Source organism: Aythya ferina (genome assembly GCF_964211825.1).
Source record: "Aythya ferina genome assembly, chromosome: 2".
In the NCBI taxonomy this organism is placed as follows: Eukaryota; Metazoa; Chordata; class Aves; order Anseriformes; family Anatidae; genus Aythya; species Aythya ferina.
The window spans coordinates 121,531,524-121,554,884 of NC_140297.1; the positions used below are offsets into that span (position 1 = coordinate 121,531,524).

The following is a 23,361-nucleotide window of genomic DNA, read 5'->3' on the forward strand; positions in this document are numbered from 1 at the left end:
TCCTCTGGACAAAATATTTATTCATCTGTGGATTTATCCAGAACTGCTCAAAACAAAGTTCCTCATCATGGTGTGACCTCTCCACACTGTTTTTCTCTGTTGTAAGTCATTTGCAATGCCCTTTGACAAGCTGGGCTGCTGTGCTTGTAGCAAACTGTCAGTACGTACACCTTCTCTGGTGATCCTTCTGTTTGTCTTGGGCAAGCAAGAATTATGGGGCATACTAAAATACCCTGGAACACTCTCCATTAAGGTTTTCCCCTCTGAATTACCGTGTGGTTGAACACCACAGGTGTGTAGTAACTCTTACTCTGTAAAAACATGCTAGCTGTTATGTTTCTCAGAATATAATGCTAGTTATGTTTGTTTTAAAGAAGAACCACAGTGGGGGAAAAACAAAGGTTAGGACAACACCTAGAAGGCGGTTGAAGTAGGTGCAGATGTGGAGGAGCTGCTGTATCGCCTGGGATGGCATCACCAGCCTGGTGAGGCTGGGTGTTGAGTGCTTGAATGGGAGGCCTTGGGCCATGCCAGGGGCTGCATTTCCCTGCTTCGTGTGTGGTTCTGCTGTAGAGATGGGAGTAAGTGGCCAGTTCGAGCACTGTGTTTGTTTATCACTAGTTGGGCCCAGCCCCAGTGCTGACCGCCCCCAGGTCTGTCAGGGCTGGGCTGTGGTGCCAGTGAGGCCTCAAGCAACCTCCAGCAGAGCAGCTCATCCATTCCTCATGCAGTGATGGTTCCTGCCTGCTGTCCGTCTGTCCCTCCATGTCCCAGTCACATAAGCAGCATCCCAGTCGAAGGATGTGTGTTCCTGCAGTTGGCGTTTGCTCGGCCTCTGGTGAACGCAACCCTCTGCCTCCAACAGTAGCAGCGAAGTTTGGGAAAGCTAATTCTTCATGGTCTTCTCAGCCCTTCAGTAAACATTTCCTGTGTTGATCTTGTTCTTTAGACAGTCTCATTTGATAGGCTGGTTGGCAGGAAATCAGCCAAGTGTTCAAGAAAAAAAATAAGTGCAGTCACCATTCACTGGGATGACACTGACAAGAGTGACCTAAATTTGCAGCACTGTGCTCATCACGGCTGACCCAGCATCTCTGGGCTGCTGGCTGTGCCCTGCAGCTGCAGAGCGAGAAATGCCTTAATTCAGGAGCAGGTCTCCATCACCTGAATCTAACTAAAATTTGTCAATCAGGAACATAAAACAAAATGGAGGGAAATGGAGAAGGCAAGAGAAAGAAATGTAGAAAATGTTGTACTTCTAGAAGCCTGCACAGAACACAATAGCTTGTGTTTTGTTCATACACAGGAGTGTGTTTCAGCAGTTCCATTTGTTCACTTCTAGATCAGGCGTGAAATCACCAGATTTGTGTATATGGACGATAGCAATGGGTTGCCAAAAACAAAAACAAACAAACAACAACAACAAAAAAGCTTTTCTAGGTGGGAGGCAAAACAAGAAGTTGCCTAAGGGCAAAATATTTCTAATTTTTATGTTTGTTTGTTTCTTTTTTAGAAGGAGCTCCTTTTTATTTATCATGTGTGCTTTGCTGTGGCACACTGCTGCTGGAGAGCACCTTGGCAGTCTGCGTTAAATCGATTCAGCATGGGGTCGGCAGTGCTAAGTGCTTCCTCCACGCTGCGGTTACCACAGTTTGACATTGCTTTTTTGTGCATGGTGAGCACGGGCAGACACGTGCAAGGTGTAGGAGGGCAAGTTTTAGGAGCACTTGGCAACAGCCCCCACGCATGCCGATCGTGGTGCCTGCTAACAGAAAAACACAGAGCAGAAAGAGCCAGGCAGGTTTTCTTAAGGCATAGTAAGATGCAGCTTGTAGAAGCATGCCTTGTTTTACTTTTGCTGATAAAAAGCAGATTTGACCTATAGGCAGGGTTGTTTGTTTTGCTTTACTTCCAGGCCATGAAATGCTGCCAACTTCCTCTTTTTCTGCCCCAGTGATGTCACTGGTATCCCACAAAAGGGATGTTTTAATTTTCTGTTGAATAAGGGACAAACCAAGGATCAGTGGTGGTGGCCAGGGAATATTTTTTTATGAGATCCATCTAACCAATTAAAAAAATATATATGTTTTGGTTGTTCTGGTACGTTGAACCAACAGAAGGCGAGGATTTGGGGTGGGTATTTGTTTATGTATTCTTCCTTGATTATCAGAAGTTCCTTGGTGGTTGTGCTGGTTGAACAGTTCAGAGGAAAACAGCAGCATTCTCGCAGGGGCTTACAAGAATTTATCCTGTGTTCTGCTGACACACGTTTTTGTATTAGAGATGGCAAAACATACGGCTGTCTGTTTGGGAATAGATTTCTTTTCCATAGGCATCTAGTCTTGCAGGGAATTTAGTAAATATGATTTGTTGCTATAGCTCACTGTGCTGCTGTCTTCCACTGGAGACCATCTGGAAATGGCCCTGAAAGAGAAGACAAGGTGGTTGGAAGGGGAAGATTGACATCCCAGAGGAAACACATAAAAGTTTCACAAAATTTGATGGTTAAATTCAGTATCCTCTAATTTTAGGCATTCTTTGTTTTGCTCTCTCCAAATCCTAGCAATCGGTGGGGGTGTCAATTCTCTGTTAGTTTTATTCTTTGGTATCTTAACTGAGAAGCTAAGTAACTGCATTCTTTAACGACTTGGGTTTGCTCTCCATCTCTGGCAGTATTTCAGACATTTCTCGTATACTCTTATCTTCCCCTGCTATCAGGTGAATTGTGTTACTCTCTGTACAGTATTCTGCATCATAAGCAATGATGTTTTACTTAGGATCTCTTTTGCAGAAGATAGAAGGTATACTGGGGACCGATATGCTGAGCAGTGACTTTTCTGGTGTTCAGTGTAAAATACATAAATATCATAAACACATTTATAAGGGTGTGTGTGTATATATAAGTAATGTAAAAATAAAAAAGTTTGTTTCCTATGATCTCCTTCCAAGTTTTAAATTGTTTTTGTTTTTTTTTTCATACAATACTGAAGTTAATGGCAACATTTGGCATCTGTTACTAATTTTCTACTATAGTTCCTGATGATGAATGAAAATGATAAATTAATCCAAGTGCAAAAAAAACCTGTTTGATAAGAACTAGTAAGATATTACTGAAAAAAATCAGTAACTTTTCACTCATAGGCTGTTACGTGTTTATCCTTCAGTGCAGGTGCAAATTTGGCCCTTCAAAGTGAAAACACAGCACATGCAGATCTATTTAGAAGTTGCCAACCCCCCATTAATTTGCTTCTATATATGAAATGCACATATTTCTTTGGGTAAAGCACACTTCCATACTTGAATTTCTTCTGAAATAATGTATAGCTGTTGACCTTCGTGCACTGTGGAAAATAGGTAGAAATCCGTACTTGTTAGTTTTCATTTTGATCTACAGAGAAGAAAATGAACAGATTTACTCAAACCAGAATACTGTGTTTTTGCTGAAATCCTCTGGCAAAAACAGAGATCTAAGAGAAACTAGAAAGAAGGAATACAAAAAAGAAAATAAAACAGTTGCATAAAAGAAGTAAATAGAATCTGCAAGTTTCATATCGTTACTGCCTAAATGTTTTATTGTCAGATTTCTCATTCTATCTTTTTTGCCTTTCACGTGTTTCAAAATACGAAACTTATAAACCTGACTTTTTGATACACCTATTCATTCCTTGTTCATTTTGTCCCTTCTGCTTTTACCTACATATTTGAGTCTAGACCTGCCCATACTGATATTCTAGCTTTTAAGAAAGTTTCACAAAATTAATGATTTAATCAATGTTTTTTACTTCTAATACCACAGTAACAGCTGTAAATAACTAAAAGAAAGCTTAAGCTAAAAGAAAAATGGAGGAAGTGGTGAGATTCATAATTCACTGGATTTTGGCACTTCTAAAATACAAACTGAAGTTTGTATTATAACACTACTTCATAGGCTATAGCTGGGCCTGGTTCATTTTCTGAAGTCAGTCTGACTTTACAAGGCTTTAATGTTCTGGGGGCTAGTAAAAATTATTCAAGGTTTGAATTTGTGAAATGAAAAATATATTTTTAATGTGTTTTAATGCCTTAGGCTTTTTTTTTTTTTCTCTTAGAAGTTTTTTCCTGCAAAACTTCATTGTTCTTGTTTCTTTTTGAATAAATCTTAAAGCTTATTTTGGTGTCTGTGGGGTGGCACATGACACAAACCAGAAATACAAGACTCATGTCTGCACACTCCAATTTAAAACATCAGCATGAGTTACTGGCACTGGAGAAAAGGATGTAAATGTTTACCATGAAACATATCGTACCTAATAACTTTTTCACAGAGATAGAGCACAAGCCTTCCCGTCAGCTACAGAGGATAAACTGTAAAAGTCATTGAAAGTTATCTTTTCTGGAAGGCTGCTTCTCTGCATCGCAAGTCTTTCCATGTTTAAAAAGTCTCCGGTGAAGTAGGAGAGGAAAAACTTCATTGACTGACCTGAAATGTTGAGGTTTGACATCACTTTTGCATAGTGTCATTTGAAGTATTCATCTGCTTGGGAGCATTAAAATGAAAATGGTAACAGTTAGGAAGCATGATCAGAAATACACATCCATATTACACATAAGCAGCTGTGAGTAATACTACAAGTTAGCTATTAGTCACTGTGCAGTGCTGTGTCATTTAATTGATTTTGATGCAAAAATGTGAAGGGCTGTTGTAACTAGCCTTCTCAGAAGCTGTGTACCCTGCAATTTGTGGTGGTGATACGGGACCAATTAAAAAGTTTGGCTCCGGAATACGAGATTATGATCATGCTCTGTTCCCGTACTGCTTCCCTTTGTAATTTACACTGGTTTTGTTCTGTGCTAGAGGAGCACTTTCTGGCTCAGTTGTCTAATCTGAAAAGGACGGGGATGCCACATCCAAGCTGACAGCCAGCCTGCCTGTGACTTGCAGCCAGGGCTTGAATGGCCTCCCTTGGGGAAGGAAATGAGTTTAGGCATGATAAACCGAAGGGCAGGAGAGACTTTGACAGAAGGACCTACAACTTTTCTCCATGATACTCTTGCCATGTGGACCCTCACTTGAGTCACAGGGTCCAGCTCCTACACTGCTGTACATGGGGCTTAAGGTGCACTGGGTGTCTGTGTAATGTTGTTCTGCATAGGCAATAGCAGTAGGTGTTGACTATGTTTTGGGTATTTAAGAAACCACGCCTTGCTATTAGGCAAGAAAATCCTCTCCTTCTAGCAAAATCTAGTGGAGGTATCTTGAGTTTGGGAGTATGAATGCTCTGTTGGCCTCAATTCATGTGCTTTGAATCCTTGTGGTACTGCAGTCATCCTGTATCAGGCAGGCAGTTGTTGGGGTGCCCAGTATTGGGAGCATGCGTGATAACAAAATCGTTTTATAGTGACAGCACCCAGTTTGAGTAAATGCAGTTGTGTGTTAAGAGCATTAGATGTAGGAGGTTTTATTTTAGGAAGTTTTTATGCCACTTGAGGCAGCCTTGCAGCTTTGGGGTGAGGATGACTTGAGGGTAGTTTGACAGGCATTAATATGAAGAAAAGTGTGCTCACTTTAACTCCTCTGTATTTTCATTTATGATGTGCTTTGTCCAGTTTCTATTCCTGGTGGCTGTTTAGTTATGGGGCACAAACATGGACAAGCCTAGACACAGAGCAGTTGTTGGCTTTGCTTTTTTTTTTTAATGTGCATTGGTATCAGCACGATGTGGTGAGTTGGCAGGACAGCAAGTCCTATGATAAGGGCAAATGTCTGGGCAGCAGACATGCCTCTGTGCCCCATCTGGAAACCTTCTGGATATCTCCCGCTCTGAATGCGATGCACTAGCTCGGGTACGTTATTACCTAGGGTGAGAAAACATCTGTGTAATTTATTTTCTTTTTTTTGTTGTTGTTGTTGTTGCTTTTGAAAGATGTGGCCCTGATTTGAAGGGGGAGGAGGGAAACCCAAAGCTTCACAATACCAGCGTTGTGGTGGCACCTCTTCTGCTGTGGAGGTCACCAAATAAAGCCAGGTTTAGGCACGTACGTTTATAATGACATAACTCCCTAGGGGTGGTTTTGTGTACCTGTCTACTACCAGATTGGAAAACAGTAGTAGTCTTACTAAGCCCTCTGCCTCTTGTTTGTTCAGGGAGTAGAAGTACAGAAGCAAGGATTGGAGCTGCATTGTGTCAAAAGTGAGTTCTTCCTTGGAGATTTGATTGTTTTTACTTGTGTGTGCGGATTTAACCGAAGAACATGTGTTCACACAGTTGTGCTATTTAAATTAATGCGGGGTGACTCAGTGTGTATTCACTGCTGTCATCCCACGACGACTACGGCGGAACACTTCATTGTCTGAAGACAATGCTAATAATGGTAGCATTAAAACGGCGTTATAATTTCACCCGACGATACTCTGTTCCCGGAACAGTGACGTGACCAAGAGATCTGCCATCGTCAGGAGCAGGAACAGGAGCTGACCTGCAGCATGAGCAGCACCCTTCGCTTTGGCTGCCTCCCTCTGCTCTCGCAGCCGACCCAGCTTTCAGCACAGGGTGAGCGCGTTTGCAAAGCCAGTGCTCAGCTGCACCGAGAGCTGTGGTACACAGCCCTGTCCTGGGGTGATCCTACCCAAAGCTGCTCTCATCACGGCTTGCAATTAATACATTGCAGGTGCTCTACTGTTTCTGTAACTTCTAAAACAGCGATTCAGAAGTGAAGAGTTTTGCATTAGGGCTGCTTTATCTTTCCTGTGAGGTTTGGTGAGGGATCATCTATTCTGTCTACTAGCAGAGAACAGCTATGCTGCCTTTGTAACCGGGGTGTAGCTTGTAAGTGCACATAAGTTGTCAGTACAAAATGAATAAATGTTGCATATATGTTATTAATCCTTAGCATCAGCTCTTGTTGTGCAAACATAAATAATAAGTTCCTTATCAAGAGGCTTGGTGATACCACTTGGAACCTGACAACAAAGATGCGGTGTTGTGAGCCGCATGCAATTATTCTTTCCCAGGAAATACTGAAGTAGAAGAGTTCCACCCTAAAAATACGCCTTTCTGGTGGATTCCTAGTATACTGTTGTAATAATCATGTTGGGTAGTTTCACAATAGACAAGTTGATGAGAAAATACACTGAAGAAGATACTGTTGGTAGCGCAGAGATGCTGCATGAAAACCTCAGCAACCTTAAGCAGTGTTTGAAATAGCATGGCTTACGTACGGTCTGGACAGAATCCACAGCATAAAGCTATTTGGAGGCTTGTTAATGAGCACGTTAATGTTATCATCGCAAACTTTGCTTCGTATACGTCAGTAATTAGCAGGGAAGATAACTCCGAGACCAGACTCTGGGGTCTGGCACTGAACATCTCTGAGATATGCAGCCACTGAGCAAAACCTGCTTCTTTAAGGACAGCCTGCGGTGTTCAGCAGGAGCAACAAGTAACAAGGCTTGCACTTTGATTTCAGCAGCTTCATTATTAAGCTGTGCTCATCTCTTAAGATGGATGTTTTTAAAATGGTAGTTTGCTTTTGGTTGGGATGCTGAAGGAAAAGAGCTGAGTTAAGGAAAATGGGTTGGGGGAAGAGTTGCATGTTTCGCAGTCTTGAGATTCCAGGCATCCGTGCTGTGAAAAATGGAATTTATTTAATTAGCCAGTTTCTTTGTGGGTTTGCTTTTTTGCTTTTGTTTGTTTGTTCTCTGTCAGTTTTTAATAATGCTATTATTTCTTTCCACTAAATAGAAAAAAAAAGAATTTGGTGATCTCTGTTGCTCAAAGTCTGCTAGGAATACTGCCTCAGAGTTGTATTGCTACAAATATTTGTATGTTCCTTACTGCACTGTGGGCAGAAACACTGGGGGAAAGCCAAACTGCCTAGCTAAAGATTGTTTGCATATCTGCATTTTGCCTTCCAACAAAATCATTGCATGTTTCTGCCTAAATATGATCCCTCATAAGATCTACTCAATGATTGCATCATTGCCATCTGATCAGTTAATGCAGTAGATGTGATACGTACTGCAGAACTTCGCACAGGATGCTCAGTGAGTTCCCCCCCCGCACGTGTTTGGTGGCATCAGAAAATCTCTCTTGATTAGACAGTTTTTGAATAGCAGGATTTTATACCCAACGCATAGTTTTGTCCCAGCATATCCTATATATCCTCCGACGTCCCCGCATAGCTGTATCACCAGTACAGTATATTTGGGGTTCTTGTAGTACATTGAATATTACAGTGTGCCAGCAGAGGCTAGCACAGAATGGCACAGCACATTAGCTCTTCTTTCAGCCTCCACTGAAAGTTTAACATCAGTATCAGCAGCCTCCTGTCCTTCTCAGCCCTTTCCTGAACTCATTCCTAAATGCTGAATGCAAAGAAGTCCTGACTATGAAATGCCTACCTATGGTGATGAATTTTAACATGTACAGAGTGATATTTATTACCATTTCTCCCCCTTTTGGGTCACTTATGGTTGAGGATAGGGTGAGGCAAAGAGTCACTGATTTTGTTATCACTGAAAACAGGGGTAGCAAGATGAGATGAGAGTAACTGTGTAGGTTGGAAAGTGCTTCCAGAAGGTACCTGCTGCTAAGTCAGGTCCTGCTGGATCAGGTTGCTCAGGGCTATATCTAGGAGAGTTTTGAGGATCTCCAAAGATCCCATAGCCTCTGTGGGTTCCTGTTCCAGGGTTTGACCTCCCTCGCAATGAAGAGATTTTTTCTTGTATAGAGCTGCAATTTCCCATGCACCTTGGGGAAGGGTCTGTGTCCCATCCCGTTAGGTACTTGCAGACCACAATTAGGTCCCCCTTCAGCCCTCTTTCCAGGGCAGAACAAACAGTGCTCTCAGCCTCCCATGGCATGTGCTCCAACCCCATAACTCACCCCGGTGGGTCGGTATCACGCTGGCGCCGGGCAGCCGGCATCGTTCCAAGCAGCGTGCCCAAGGGACAGGCTCTCCTTTTTCTCTGCAGTGCCCGAGATGTGTTCCAGAGGCTGGCTCCCTTTTTCATCTCAACTGGTCTTAATCTTTTCCCTTTTTCTACCTTTTTGGATAGCATCTCCAAAAAAGCAAGCAGTATGAGAAGACCTGGAAACCTGTCAGACCGCTGTCCACAGTATGCTCCGGCACCACGTGCTATTATTTCTGAGCTCAGTTCTGTTTTTTTCTCTCATAGTGTCCATTCTTACAACTGTCCTCATTCAGCAAGACCTTGACCCTGGTTTCAGCCTGGTTTCTTTTCTTGAAGAACTTAACACATGCTGGCTTGTATGAAATTAAAAACGCTGCATCAGCCAAAGCAAACATCCAACAGAAAGACAGGTGGATGCTACTACAGGTCCAGGGTTTGGGTGTAAATCTTATGCCCTTAATGACTGAAGTGGAAAAATGGCACTTTAATGGTGTCTGCTGCTTCCAGATTTTGTTCAGATTAGATTGCCCCTGGTATTTCAAGAGCTTTTATGCAGATATTGTATGCTCTTGCAGCAAATCCAAACACAGTTTAGCAGGGCAAAGCACAGTTGGAGACTGGCTCCGTGCCCAGAGTCTGCTTTTAACCTCTGCAAAGGCCCTTCTCTTTCTCAGCAGTGCTGAGCATGGTGTGGGTGGGGGAATAGCCAAAACTTTCAAACCAGGGGAGAGAAAAATAAAAATAAAAACAAAATCAAGATAGACTTTTTTTAAATCTTAATGAATCACCTGTGATGAGTACGGATCTGAAGGAAGGTATCAATCCCTAAAGGTTCCTAAGGAACCCTGAGGATCAGGCATATGGTGAACATCCAGGGTAATGACCCGAGAGCTAGGGCACCTGATGAATTCAAATTGGATTTTGTAAGATATCCATCGTCTTCCAGCTGGAAATTCATATGCAATTATTCTGTGCATATAATTCTAAAAGTATTACTGTTTTCAGTGGGCATCATGTGAAGCACTAGGTTGTTTTTTTTTTTTTTTGGTGTGCTGACCATTATATGTTGTTGTCTAACGTATGTATGAATTCTATACGAAGAATTTCAGACCGTGGACAATTACATTTTCTTCTAATAGGTATTCTTGAGAACTCCTCTGGAATAATCCCAAGACTCGTCAAGGCACTATTGACCATAGGTTAAAACAAAGAGTATGTCAAGGAATTGACAACCTGACTTGATGCTGTTATTTCTTGCTGACTGCAGATACTGGATGTGTCTCTCCCTCTCTAAAACACAGTAATACCAGCACAGTATTGATCCGTTCCTGTGGCTCATAGCATGAGCTTGGTGCTCCTTTTGGCACTTGGCATCACGTGTGCTCCTTTACAAGGCACATGAATAAAGCATTAGAAAGGTGGCACTTGTGACCTAGTTAGGAGTTATGTGGATGATCTCTTTTCCCTGGTTGAACTGAGGAAACAACTGAAGTAGAGCAGGGGATATTTTTACATATGATAAAACCTTGTCTTAATTTTTGGTTTGGTTGCCTTTAATGAAGAGGAAGTGTGCTCTTTTGATTTTGGGCTGAACATAAAACAGCTAGACATCAGAAAAAATGCACAGTGAAGTTTAATTAGGTAACTGCATTAAAATCAAAGTCTTTTTTTTTTTTTTTTTTTTTTCAGAGAGGAAGCAAGAATCCCCTTTTGGTACTAGAGTTCAAATGTAGCTGAGTCCTATTTTCATCTCCACCTCTTCACCAAGAGGTGTTAGTAACAGATGTGTATGATCTGCTGCCAAGGATGATGGACCAGGGATTAGGAGGAATGTGTTCGTTACATCGTGCACAGTGCCTTTCTTCGTGTAGCAAAGGGACATGGGGTCTCATTTTTCTAGTGGTAGCCTTTAACTTTGTACTTAGTTTGAACTGCTACGTTTGATTTTTTTCAGAGACACCAAGCTCCTTCTGCTCTGCAATCACACTTCAACCTGTGGATGTTAAGTACGTCTTGAAAGGACACACAAAGTCTCTGAATTTAGGCTTAATTAAGCGTTTCTGTGAAAAACACAAGCCCACCTTTTCAGTACCTGAGTTCACATTTTGCAAAAATTATGCAAAAATATATAGAGAAATGTTTTAAAATGTTGTTAAAAAATATTTATAGAAATGTTTTATATCTATTATATGTGGTAACTGTTGGGGAAGGGAATGTACTTCAGATGTGCGCCAACCACCCTGTTTGAGCTATATTTATTCATTTCAAAAATTGGTTTTCTTTTGTAGTAGATTAAGCAAAACTGAGTACTGTTAGTTGTGCTAGAACATCTGTTCGGTGTTAACTCAGAACGAAAAACTACCTGCAGTTGTTTGCTAATCATAATTTTTGCAAGACATTTTTCTAACAATGCAAGTAGAGGAATGCAGAATTTGATCATGAAAAACACCAGCACACCTGCGAGTATTGCGAGTATTTCACATAAACCATCAAGTACTTTAGGGCATCTTTGCTGGCGTTACCAAAGCTGGACAAATTTTCCCTTGAGTCATGCGGGTAAAGGTCACTGATGACTTGAAGTTCATTCTGCTAAAAATCCTAAAAATTTCCATTTAACTTCTGTGGTTCTGTGACTGTCCTTGTGTGGGTTTTCTTTTTTTTTTGTTTTGTTGGTTGTTTTCTTGGTTTGTTTGGTTTTCCCAATTACGATATTTTTGCACGAAAAAGAAAAAAATTAGTGAGAAAAATATTTTGACATAGCAAGATGGTTGTGAGGTGTTTAACACACAATTTCCACTTTTTGTTTTCAATCATGGAAGACTCATGTTGTAAGCTGTTATCTGTCACCTAACTTGTGCCAGCACTTTCCAACCACCTGCTGTAGTCAAAGCAAGGGGTGCTCCTCCGTGGAGCATGGGCAGCAGCTTTGGGTTCCTTCTCTGTTCATTTCCACCTTGGTCAACTTGGGCACATGGTATTCCCTTCTCTCTGTGTCTGCATGTGTTACTCATTAGTGTCCCGATTCAGATTTTCTGCCATCCAGGTTGTTCAAATAAAGTTGCACGTGCAGTTTTCACTCTTCCTGTTGTGGCAGTTCTGTGGTTTTGCTGTTCAGGGTCAAGACACTAAACATGGAAGAAGGCAAAGAGTAGAACAACTACGGGAAGCATACTTTGATGTAAATATTTTAGTTTCGCATAAAGAAGGGAGGCTACAAACAGTGACATAATGTTTCCCAAGAAAATACTCAAAATTTGTTTTACAATAACTTTCTTCTGTTTCTTCTTCATTTTTCTTTAACGAGAGGAAACTCCCCTTTTTTTCATTGTTTTCTTTAAGATAGGTTTTGGTAATTCTCAGGTTGTGAATATCTAAGGAAAAGCCAGGTTCTGGCTCAGCAACCAAGCATTCTGGTTTCCAGCAAGTAAAAATGGGAATTCCTTGAATCGTGTCCATGATGCCTTGTATGCTTAGTGCAGGCATGGGGCTCACCATGCTCCTTAGTTAAGAGCTGCTGAAGAAGACACATCCTTGGCAGGGTCTGTGAGAATTGGTTATGAACTATGTCCCTCTGCTCATAGTATCCAGGGCCAGATGACTCTTCTTCAGATGTGTCTCAAGTAAGGAATCCAGATATTAGTCTCTCTTCTTTAAAAATCCTCTGTGGGATCTTGCTTGCATGACAGACGAGTTGGCCATTCCTTTCAGATTTTGAAACAATCTGTGCCCCTTGGTGTTTTTGCACATAGTGTAGAGTGTCCATTGTAAGGATGCTAAACTAACAAGAAGATGACTAAAGGGACCACTTAGTCCCTTCACAAAGTGAAATTTTATGCCCCCACTAATTGAAAGTACATCTTTGACCTCAGGAGGATCAGGTACCTTTAGGGGATAATGCTGACCCACAGAAAGAAGTAGGGAAGCTAGCCAGAAACAGAAGGAAATCTTTATTTTCATTTTATTACCTCTGTATTTCAATGATTCTTAGTCCTAAAGATCTCAACCTCGTTATAAAGATATGTATTATTTAATAACTCTTCTAAATGTAGCACGTTAGTAGACTGTCCCAGCCCTATAAGTGGAAGGAGAACCTCAGCCCTGCCAGCATCCAGCTTGGGTGTGGATTTCTTGAATTCAGTCAGGCTCAAAATGGAGCATCCTTCCTTAACAGTTCATATATCCTTTTGCTTAAAAAAAAAAAAGGAAGAAAAAAATAGTTGAAACATTCAGAATGTATTTAGCTACAAACATAATTTTAAGATCCCAGATCTCCTTATAGTGGTTGTTAATGTTTTTCACTTGACCTTGATTTTCCAGCAGATGAGAGAGACTGTTAAAATTAGGATAACAAGCAATTGCAGTATGCCAGCTGCCTGGCCATTATGGAGTGTTTTTATAGGCATTCAAAAATGATTTTTTGAGAGAAATTTGAATGAGGCTGTGGGATTTTTTTAGAAAACAAAGCAATAGATAAACACCAGTTCAGAGAAGAAGATGCTAGTTCAAATCTGTATGAATTGTTGATGAGAAATATATTGAAGAAATTATCATTTCTTAGTCTCATTCCAGTCCATTTTTTTTTTTTTTTTTATCTTGTTGCCTACTGTCTAGGTTTTATATATCTTCTGCCCTTATAAATGATGCTAAATCTTTCAGCTAAAGCTTGGGAGGTAAACTGGCTTGTGTACACCGTTTAGTTTAATGGATTTCTGTGATTTTTTAGAAGTCTGACATGACTTTCCTTGTGCTGTTTTAGATCTGATATATCTTAAAATCTTTTTTATTTTTCCTCACTCTTTAGAACAAGAGAATTGGAAAGATGAAGATACTTGCTTTAATGATTTGCCCTGAGGCCAGAGTTAAACTACATCCCATGCACCCATCTAGCAGGAGCTCATGATCAATCATTTCTTTGCACAGATATCAGCTACCATGTCTTTGGCACTACATCAGCATAATTATTACTGATTTTTAAGAGGAGTGCTGTCGGACCACTTGCTGTTTCTAAAAGGAAGAATTTTGGAGACCAGTCTTTCCCGTTGAGGTGATATGAATCTGCTATCACTGGTCCTGTTAGATTGATTAAAAGGAAAAAATCTAAGAAAGAGAAGAAAAGAGCAATAAGTGGAGTAGTAACTTTGCAAAACTGACAGTGTATACCATTGCACTTATGCTGAGGCGGGTGCCTGCTGCACCCTGTCTGCAGGGAGCAGATCTGGGCATCCCCAGAAAGAAGCACTGCTAGCATTTGTACATGCTAGCAAATGTTTTCACGTTGTATTGTGTGTCCAATGTAAAAACTGTATGGCAGCAAGCCTAGCTGTATTTTCATCTGAATCATACATCTGCAAAGGAAATGGAATGCTGGACCTTCGGGTCCAGGATGAAATCCAAGCAAGGATTAAAAGCAACCAAAGAATCAGTGATGTTGGTTGTCAGCAGTAATAAGCTCTGTTGCCTTCTTGAAGGCCAGTCATTGGTACTGCTTTAGTCACGAGTACGTGAGTGCTTCTGAGCCAAGGCTGGCTGCATGTTGTGCTGCTAATTCCCCAGAAAGTGTGGAACATCTTCATGGCCTTCCTTCTGCCTCAGTGAGAAGAAAAGTGTTGGTTATTTGGTGGACTTCCTATGTTGCTCTGTGCTGTGGCTGGGCTACAGATATAGGTAGGGAAACCAAAAGTTTGTGAGAAGGATCAGAAGAGATTAGGTTTTCTAAATACAGTAGAATTATATCTACCTGGATAAATAGAACTGAATAAAATTTACATTGTTATTTCTTAAAAAAAAAAAAAAAAAAAGAGGATAAACTGAGAAAGGAGAACTTTCTGAACTTTCTGTCCTGCCAAATATGCTGAACAATCCTCGTTCATGTTTTCTGCTGAGATTTAGGTTGTGTGCTGAGTTTTCTCAATATTTTTACTGCAGCTACAAATTTTCAAATGTTTATAAACGTATAAAATATTGTACCTGGTCCCTCTCAGTCGTGTTAAGGATGCTGGGTAGATAAAGAAGTTTTTGTGAAGTGTGTCACTGAAGGGCACCGTGTTGGACTGATAGAGTGCTGGAGGAGACTTGTTACCAAAACAATACGTCCACTTCAAGCAGTGAATTTAATACATAGTTCTGCCTTGGACTGTTCATTCCTGCACCTACAAAATCCACTGCCACCTGCCAGAGGATGTGCTCTCCTGCCTGCTCCCACACCTGGCTGGTGGAGGCACCCAGGCCCCCCTAGATGGTTGCGCATGGTCGATCTTCATGGTTGGTCCCATTTGTGGGTGGCCCTTGTAGATTGGGGAGCACTGCGCTGTCGTGATGATTGAAGAACTTGCATAATATTTAGGTTTCTATTTGGAAATGTGCTTTCTGACTGGGAATGGTACAAAGAGCCCTTGTGGCAATGTAGTACAATAGTTTACATGGTTGAATGTTTATAATGCAGATAATGTGTGTGTATAAGCCATTAGAAACATGCTTTGTATAAACTTCTTAATTGAATTTTGTGCCTTTTATCTGTATTTCGTGAGCTGAATGACTCCATATTATTCCATCTATTAACAGTTTTGTCACTGTACATCCTTTTTGTGGCTGCTAAATGGAGCCGTTGGTGTTTCGTTCCATATCATGAACGTTGAAACCAGTAATGTGCTTAAAAGCTCCACAGAACATTAATCTGTGTGGGTTTTGTTTGTGTATCTTTCTCTTTCATTGCTATCCTGGGTCCAGATCCAAGTTCAGTGAAGCCCATGTGGCGTGTCCCTTCCTAGTAATTTCACAGTTTAATGCATATCCTCTCAAGAAACCCTTGAGACGTGGAGGAGGATGTTTACTGTGGAACCAGAGAATTATGACAATCCACTGAATGAGAGCTTCTCCAGTATTAATACTTGCACTTTTATTATCATGACCTCTTTTCTAGCACTTAGGAGGTTCAGTAGGCCACATATCTTTGAAACAGTATACGCTGCTGTTCACTAAATCAGAGCATACTCAGCTGTATAGCTCACACTGACAGTCACATCATAAATGTGTTGATCCCTGTTGCTATTCGAAATAATGGTCTAAAATAAGCGTTACATTTTTTGCGGAAATGATAGAAAATGTTCTAGTCTTGCCAGTATTTTGAAGGGCTTTATTTTTGTGTATAGCTGCTATCTCTAATAGTTTTTAAGTCCATTTCAAATACTAGTATTAGAGTAAGCCATATAGCTTTCTATCAATAAAAAAGTGTATATATTGATAATAAGGATACTCTTTGGTGCTTGCCCTTACAGCATGTGTGTGTTTTTGCACGTTCAGGACTAGCAAATTTCTGTGAACCCAACTGAACTCAAACCAACACACTTCTGCTTGGGAGGAAGGCTGTGTTCTTCTGCAGAACTGTTCTTCTGTCAAAATTAATACACGGATTTATTTTTTCTCTTGACTTTTGTGTATGTAAATACTTAATTACAGGAATATAATCTCAAAATGTTAAATTACTTGGTTTTACACCAGCCCAATATATCATGGAGATATTTACAAATGTTTAGCAGATGACACAAAATACAAAGGTTATGGTTTCTTTTTGCATGCATTGTAATAGCTCATCTAAATTCAAAATACTACTTAATAATGCTGGAGAGAAAAAGAAGATACTCAATATGAAGTGAAACTCTTTGAACTTGACTGTAAATATTGGAGGTCACTTAAAAACAAATTTGTGGAGTCTATTTCCATGTCAAAATGAACTATCAGCTTCTGCAAAGTACATTTAAGTATTGATAGTTGTCCTCAGACCACTATCACCACAGTAGCTGACACTGATTCCACACCCTGCTAAAGCTATTTCATAGAAATTGCTATGTTGTTTGTTTGTTACCATTATTTCTTCCCCTTTTCATCGGGAAATGTTTTTTTGTTTGTTTTTTAAAAAAAAAAGTGTTTGTTAATCTATAACAAGAACTTAAAATGCGCAATTTTATGTTGCTCTTCATCTGTGAATACTAAATTCTGTTTTGAAATTTGGCCCTGTTCGCATTTATGCATTTATTCACAGTATGGCTACATCTCAGTCTTGCACCTGAGATACTGTGGCATATGTGATCTTATGATCTGAGGCTTCCCAAATGTCTCTTTAATTAGTTATAATTACACAACTTTCCGCTTTTCCACTGTGCAACCATGTTGATCTCATCACGTATTTCACGTGAATAGTTTTAGTTGCTCTTGTGGCAGGTTGCTTTCCTTCCCTTCTAGTGACATGGACCAGCCATTTCCACATCCTCTAGTTGATCTGTATGCAGCTGCCATATTTCTTTTTGTTTGTTTGTTTTTAGACTGCTTTTTTCATAGTTGTTTTCTTTTTTCTTATTTTCCAGAGCCCCCTGGAGCATTACAGCCTACCATTCAGAGCCTGGACAAGAGCTTGGCCTTGCACTTCTACAGGTACCCTTTTGAATTAATATATATATTGTTATCCGGGGGTTAATAGAAGGAGGGCAGCTCCAGAGGCACTTCCTTCTCTGCTGTCCTGGAAGGTGTGTTCTGGTAATAAATCTCTCATTCTTGACCTTTAGTAATTGATTGAGTTGGTGGATTCATTGGTACTGTTGAAGAAAGATCATGGTTTGCTTTTATTAGCCTCACAGAGCGAAGGACATTTCAACATGGCAGAATCCTCTCTCAAAATAATCAAGTAGCTCCCAGTGTTTTTTCCTTCTTTATTCCCAACCTGTGCTTTGGTTACAGTTTTCCAGTTCAGTAGACCCTGTTTCATAACAGAGACTTTCAGCATAAGCAATCACTTGTAACCTTAGTGCTCCAGAGCTTTCTGCAATTTATCTGGTAACTACATACATGCTCAAAACCAGAAGAAAGCTTAAACATCCCTAAGTCTGTCCACAACACGCTAAGCCTGATTTTGAGGTTGGGGAGGAGATGAGTATTAAATCTTAAAATCTTTAACTTAATCTTAAGAACTGCTAAACAAAAGGGGGAAAATCCAATATCAGAAATAATGGAAAGCATATTGTATATTGAGTAGCTCTGTGCTCAGTTAGTACAAGGAAAACAGCTAAAACCCAGGGAGACAGCAGTTATATGAGCGTGGCACTTGGTACCCGTGATCATGCAATTCTCTAAAGGCTAGTAGAGCACTTTCAGCATTTCTTTGTGGCGAAGAAAAAATCAGTAATCAATTTCTGATGCATCAAATTAGCAACACGCTTCACTAATACTTAGTTTTAACTCCACTCAGTAGAAGGCATTTTGTGTTCATCTGTTTCCAATCACCGTATATGGCTCCAGAATAGAAATTTGCATCGTGTGGGGTCTTAAATTAACAATTATCGCTGCTGTTTTTATTTTAGATTAAAATGCTAAGTCTGAGAATACGCATGGCTAATATAAGGGTAAAATTCAGTTCCCAGAATGTTGAAATCATCCCAAAAACGATTTCTGTCAGCTGAGAAAATTCAGAATGTGAAATTCCAGATCTGTTGTGGTCTGAAATTAAAGACTGCAAAGCTGTTGTAGCTGCTGCAAGGACAGATGCGAGGAACATTCAAAGCTTTGTAATTGTTCCGTTTCGGTTTTTTTTGTAGTTAGAAGCTAACCTGTACTAATTCATCATCACATTTTATGTTTTTACCTTCATGATGCCATGCTGTGTGGAATTTATTTCCACCGTCTTACAGAATGGACTCAATGTTTGGTGTTCATACAGATGCTCTTGGAGATCTGTAATGGTGTGGGAGATATAGCACACATTCTGAAGTGTAAAAGATGGAATCCGTGATTTATGATAATGACAGCATTCGGTCCTGAATGCAGTGACACAGCCAGCCCTCCTGATTTTGTTTTGCTTTTAGTGGATGTGTGGAGACCACTGCAGGTCAGAATCACAGAATGGCTAGGACTAGAAGGGACCTCTGGAGGCCATCTGGTCCAGCCCCCTGTTCAAGCAGGGCCACCCAGAGCAGGGTGCCCAGATTAGTGACACTGGTGCTAGTAAGTGAGGGGTGTCGCCTCTGCTGGCTCCCTGGAAGTGACAGGGATGGTGGTCTGGCTGGGAATGGTTACCTTTACGTGGCAAAGACAGGCAGGTGAAACAGCTGACACTGCATCTCCTCACCTGAGGCTCAGAGCCTTGATTGCAGCATCCTGTAATTGTTTAGTCTTAGAGGGCTTGGCATTCTGATTTTGAAGTTTGGTTTCTCTAGATCCACCTACTCAAAAAAAAAAAAAAAAAAAAAAAAAAAAGTTCAGTGCTATTTACCTCTAAAGACATACCGATTTATCAGGGTAAAGCATTAGCTTTGAACTCAGGAGACTTGTATCCAATTTCTAGGCTAGAATCAAATTTCCTCTGTTACTTTGGGCAATCATATTCAGTCCTGTTCAGAGAATTTGTTTTGCTTACTGGAGAGAGGGGAACTATTAACATGGCTGTGTATCACAGCTACGAGAGAAGGATGGATATGTAGGCAACGGTGAAGTAATCTGGGGGGATATGAGTAGAGAAATAACTAATCTGGGTGATACGAGTAGAAAAATAACAAGTCAGTCTGTGTAAGCTGTGGTCCAAGGCACTTCTGTAGAGAGGGTCAACAGTGATCCTAGCTTCAGAACTTGCCAAGGGCAAGTCTGTTGCTTGTATTGGCTCTGCAGCAGCCGACAGCACATGAAAAACAGCTAAAGCTACGCCAAAAGGAAGAACTGGCATTGCTAGGGAACCTACAGCAAACCTCTGCACTCTTTTATTGTCTGGCAGGTGTTTCTGGTTGATTGGATTTCCTCCGCTGTTTTTCCTCTTGCAAATACACAGGGCTCAAAGGCTGGTCTCCTTCTGTCACCTCCTTCTGCTAACCTTCCTGCTGCCAGTTCCTCCTTGCCAACCCATCAGGCTCAATCGGCGACCTGTCCCAGGCACAGAGGCTGCAGGAGAGGGATGTGTCTCCTGTCTGTAGCCCCAGCGTGGTCTGCATTTCTCCCATGCAACCTTACACATCTCTGTTCCCCATGTGGAACATAGGAGTTGAGCCAGGGGTGATGAGGAAGAGCACTTGAAGTGTCTTCCTTTTTTGCTTTAATCCCTCGCTATCCTTACAAACATTTTCTTCCCACCTCACTCTTTTGGTGCCCCCATCTCTATGCCCATCACCTATTCTCTGCTCTTCTCCTAGTAACTGCATTTCTCCTCTGACTTTTGTCTTACCATTTCCTGCTTCTTGTGCCTTTCCCCACACTCACAATTCCCATTTTTTTGTGTTTGTTTGGTTATGTTTTTTAATTGGAGCTGGGATGCCTCAACCCTCCCTCTGCTGCCTCCCTCTCCACTTTATTAAATGCCCTGGTGCCCTGGTCATGATGACTCAACACACACTTTATTTTCTGTAAGGCAGTGTGATTTTTATGGTGTCTCAGAAGATGTGTCCAGGAAGAATTTCTGTCATAACTGTAACTTCATCAGGGTCCTCCGATATGCTGAAAACCATTTAGTAAGAAGACTCTGGGCATTTCTGACTTAATAAATGCAGCTTTTTAAGTGCACCATTTTAATGAAGACTCATTACATTACATGTCGATAATAGGAAATACAATCAATGTATTCTAGCAGCTACAGTAAATGCATCTGGTATAGTCTAAGGAGTTACACAAATGTGCAATCATGCCATTCGTGTGCAATACAATACTTGTGTAGGGTTATACAGCTATATCATATTGATTGCAACATCTTTGAATAACACTGAAGACCTAAATTGCATTTTGTTCCGGAGCCAAAATTGGTATGTTTAACCGTGTGCGTAAACAAATCTTAAATATGCAGATGTAGAGCTATGCACTCCTTTGATTTTCTTTCTTGTCTTCCAGTGCCATGTATGTTTAGAATTGAGGCTGGAGGAAAAAGGAATGAACTATCCTGTGGTATGGGAAAATGTCCTCTTATCTAGAGAAAAACATAGCTGTACCAGTCAAAAATAAAAGATATCATTCACTGAGTCACTCTGAAGGTTGCAGTGCCCTGGAACACTGCTGTAAATTGGGTGCTTAATAAAACAACAACACATGCTAAAAAAAAAAAAATAAAAGAGATTTGTTTTTACTTAGTCAAAACTTTTAGAGTCCGTTTATTATATTTCATGTATTTAAAGTTTGAATGCTTATAAATGGTTAGCCCAGGACAATTATGGCATAGAAATTATCTTTAAATAGCCATGCTGACCTTACTGCAGTGATATGTCATGTTATAGGAAGGATGTTTAGTACAAAGGCTTGACAAACAACACCCCACAGCTAATCAGCAAAGTGACTGAAAGTCCTCAGTTGTCAGAACTGGGCCACTCTGTTGTACTCCTCTGGGTGAACATTGTCATTTTTCTAATGGTATTTTTTTCAGCATGCCCAATTCTTAACCGTGCCTAGTGTATTATGTAGAATCACAGAATGGCTCTGCTTGGACAGGAGCTTAAAGTTTATCTAACTCCAGCCCCCCAGCTACTTTATTAAAGGTTGTCTCCTAGATTTGTAATAGAAGATACTCATTTTCTATATTTTAAAGGGTGAAATGGTTGTATTTGTGTATGGAGTTTACTAAAAGGAATTTTCTGTATGGTAAGGTAACAACAAGCTGTTAAACTTAAAAAGAAAATATATAACTATGCATAATCTGTGTGACTTTCTGGTTTCTTACTTGTAAAAAATTTTAAGTATTATAAGAAATTCTCCATACACCCGTGCACTGTTTCTTTCAAATATGTTTTCATAAACAGTAAAAAACTTCAGAAAGAAACTATTCAATTTGTTTTGAAAGTTTTTAAGTATTTTTAAAAGTTCTTACTAATTAAATTTCTGACTATTAAAGGAAATAAAATTTCAAGTCTGACATATTTTTTCCATTTATAAGAGCTCTTTGTGGTATCCTTTTTCACAGCATAAATTGTTAGGATTGTTTCTCCTGGGCTGTATTTGTTTACTCTGGATCTTCATGTACTGTAACATTTCTGGAGTTTTGCAGGGTTGGTAACTGCAAGAGAATGTTTAACTGCAGCTATTTTCATTGTGGCTTTATTGTTTTTAAATAAAACATGTTTATAGTTACGATATTATGTTCCTTCAGTATATTTCTCATTGTGAACTGTTAGGAAAACTTTCTCAGTAAAGTCTAAACATGGCAACTAGAGGTTTCAGGGTTTGAGGCCTTTTATGACAAAGTCTGGTAAACTTTTTTTTTTTTTTCCCACAAAAATGACTTGGCAGTAGCAGCTGCTGGCCATTTCTGCCCATGAGATCACTGGTTACTGTACACTTCTGAGAAATGGGAGACTGGATCAATTCCCCAGTCCCCAAACTGGGGCAAGTCCAGCTTCCAGTCCTCTTCCACCTGCTGAGGAAGAACCCACTTGGCAGACTACTGGGGCACTCTTGGGTGGCTCTTTCTATTTCAGATGGAGTTGTCCTACTTCCTAGAAATTCTTAAATTGTGCTTAGAGTAGGGTCACTAACCCAGTCACCTCACCAAGTACCCTGTACTTTGTCATTCTTTCTGTAACTTAAAGCTTGCAAATATTTTTTTTTAGTGGAAAACTTTGAACAGAAGTGCTGGAGAGATGCTGTCTTTACGTGCATTTCATACTAGTTTATTCATTTGCTGTGGAGGTTGGCTTCCAGTCTGCACTCCAAATGAAGCAGAAGAAGAGCGTTTTTTGTGTCATCCTGCTTATCCCCAGCCGCATTTTTGGGGCCTGCAGCATGCTCAGAAGTTACCTGCTGGGTAAGGTAGTTTGAACAGGCAAGGAGGGGACAAGGAAGACCCTGGTTCCTCTACAGCTTGGGAATTATTCATCAGGCTTAGTTAGGTGTGTGCATGCCCGTTAATGTAAATAATAGGGCTGCACCCATGCTGAGTGGCTGGTGGGAGCAGGGCATGCCCACGGGCCTGTGTCCTGAGCACCCCTCTGGGCCTGTATGTGCTTATTGCTTCCAGCCTTCTCACAGCCCCTTTCTGTGGAAGTTCAGTGTGGGAGATAGGGACAGTGTCCAGGTTTTGTCCCCGTTTGGTGTTAGGATATTGGTGGGGTCGGAAGAGCTCAGAAATGAATTCTCATTTTTGGCTTAAGCAAAAAACTTCTGTCAGAGAAGCAGGTGCCTCGAGTCTAAGCATCAGCTAGCCAAGATTTTATGAATACTGCTGCCACTTAAATGTTGAAAAATGAGACAACAAGTTGGAAATATTGCTAGCAAAATACATATTCCATCCTGAGTTAATGATAATCATTTTTTTGGTGAGGCACTCTTCAGAAGATACCGAGCTGTTTCCCGACTACCTGATTACTGCTTCCACAGGTGACTGATGAACGGAGCCTGCCAGCCCTGCTAGCGAGGCACTGTATCCATGTGGTAATGCTGGAACAAGGGTGCTTTTTTTGCTGTATTTTCACATTTTTGCAGATAGAAGATGCTGATTTTCCTTCTTCAGTTGCCTGTGA

General features: G+C 40.6%; 1 protein-coding gene across 8 annotated transcripts in view; it reads left to right on the top strand.

Annotated features, from left to right (window-relative positions):
• Nucleotides 1-23,361, top strand: part of FAM110B (family with sequence similarity 110 member B) — a 108,163-nt gene that overhangs the window by 74,560 nt on the left and 10,242 nt on the right. For 6 of the 8 annotated variants that reach the window (XM_084509973.1, XM_084509979.1, XM_084509974.1 and 3 more), the window contains one exon: nucleotides 17,254-17,320. The gene's annotated coding sequence lies outside the window, so the exon portion shown is untranslated. Of the gene's footprint in view, nucleotides 1-6,124; nucleotides 6,171-14,757; nucleotides 14,783-17,253; nucleotides 17,321-23,361 lie in introns of those variants that run through there. The other 2 variants (XM_084509975.1, XM_084509980.1) reach the window with 2 other exon arrangements.